Below are 1,651 nucleotides of genomic sequence, written 5' to 3' on the forward strand. Positions count from 1 at the left end.
TTATTTTCATGGTGGTAAAAATAATAGCAAATGTTAAATCCATTTCTAAAAAACCCCAAAAAACCAACAAAGCCCATTAATAAATCAAAGGATAAATTTTGTGAATACATCTCAAATATAATCTTGAGTTACTGAGCAATTATTTCTTTCCAGCTTGTCTGGCCTTTCCATGTCCCAAATTTTAAGACTTGAAACCTGTATATATTAAGTACCAATACTACTGGTTGAAGACATGATCATCTCTTTCATTCCTGCTCTGGAAGGTGGCCTTCCTGTTCTCACCTGTCATGGTGTGGTATATTTTCCAGCGTGGTATTTAATAAATTCCATCCTATCGGTCAACTCAAGTACAAATGTCTAGTAAATCCCTTGAATTACACAAAGTACAACTCATTAACCACATCACACACTTACTTTATTTAGTGATACATTTAAACCTCAGTGATTTTTCTCTATCCACTAAAAAATGGCAATAATTCTGGCATTGTATATGGTTCTTTCAGAGTAAATAGTGCTGAAATGATGCATACAAAACCTGCTTTGGAGAGGGCTACACTAACCTCCTGATGTCTTGAGCAAGTCATTAATTTAATGGAATTCTGTTTTCACCTTAGAAGAAAATGATTAAAGCTTACGTATTCACCCCACAAATGCGCCAGACCCTGTTGTATCCCTGAGGATACAATCATGAACAATACAAGTAAGGCTCTACATGTCCAAATCTCATAGGCCAGAGAAAAGAGGGGAAAAAAGTAAATAAATTACAAGGGAGCTGTTAAGTGTAATAGTTGTGATAGTGCACAAGGCCATGGAAATACAGGGAGAGACATCTAACTCAGCTTGGGGATGTCACGAAGGGTCAGGGAAGGCTTCTTGGAGAAAGGTATTATCTAAGGCATAAGATGAATAGAAATCATCTAGAGAAAGAGAGATGGAGAAAGGGAGAGAGGGAAAAGTGTAGGTAGCAGGAAAGGCAGGACCAAAGTCAGAGATAAGAAAAGTCATGGCCAAATCAAAGGTTGAAAAACATTCGTTTTGCTGGGGCCACCCAGGGACGAGTACACATATGAGATAAAATAACTTTCTAATAGTAGAGTATAACTGTTCTCCAAACTCATCTTTTTTTTAAGGCTTATGAAGGAAATGCAAGTTGACATATTTGCACATTAATATCCAGGTGTAACTCAGCTTCGTTTTCATTTCAGATTGCCTTACATGAATATTTTTATAGTGAAAAGTCACAGTTTTGCTATTGAGTGCCATACGCTATGCTGTGACTCATTGTTTCTTTTGAGCTAATCAGCAAAGCGTGTGAGGAGGCTGGGGCACTGCACAAAATATGGAATGCTTCACAAATTTGTGTGTCGTCCTTGTGCAGGGGCCATGCTAATTTTCTCTGTATCATTCCAGTTTTAGTATATGTGCTGCTGAAGTGAGCACTCCAAACTCATCTTACTGACTGAATTCGGATCAAATCTTTCAGCCTCTATGGACCATGGCTTCTTTTTCCTTCATTGGCATCACAGTGGATCTCAGTCAAAGGCTTGACCAAGAGTGCTGTCCAGTGTGGAACTTCTGTGCTACAAAACTTTATTTGCAAAGATTTTCTCCTGCTCACAATTTTTGCCATGGATGGAAAGAAATAAGGCCA

The 1,651-nt window shown here is 38.2% G+C and overlaps 1 non-coding gene across 1 annotated transcript; it reads right to left on the reverse strand.

Moving 5' to 3' along the window:
* Positions 1-1,333: 1,333 nt before the first annotated feature.
* Positions 1,334-1,440, reverse strand: LOC141572634 (U6 spliceosomal RNA). The gene has a single exon (XR_012497942.2). It is a non-coding gene; the product is annotated as a U6 spliceosomal RNA (small nuclear RNA).
* Between the last annotated feature and the right edge of the window lie 211 nt (positions 1,441-1,651).

Source organism: Rhinolophus sinicus, chromosome 14 (genome assembly GCF_057876585.1).
Source record: "Rhinolophus sinicus isolate RSI-liver-muscle chromosome 14, RSI-T2T, whole genome shotgun sequence".
NCBI classification, from domain to species: domain Eukaryota; kingdom Metazoa; phylum Chordata; class Mammalia; order Chiroptera; family Rhinolophidae; genus Rhinolophus; species Rhinolophus sinicus.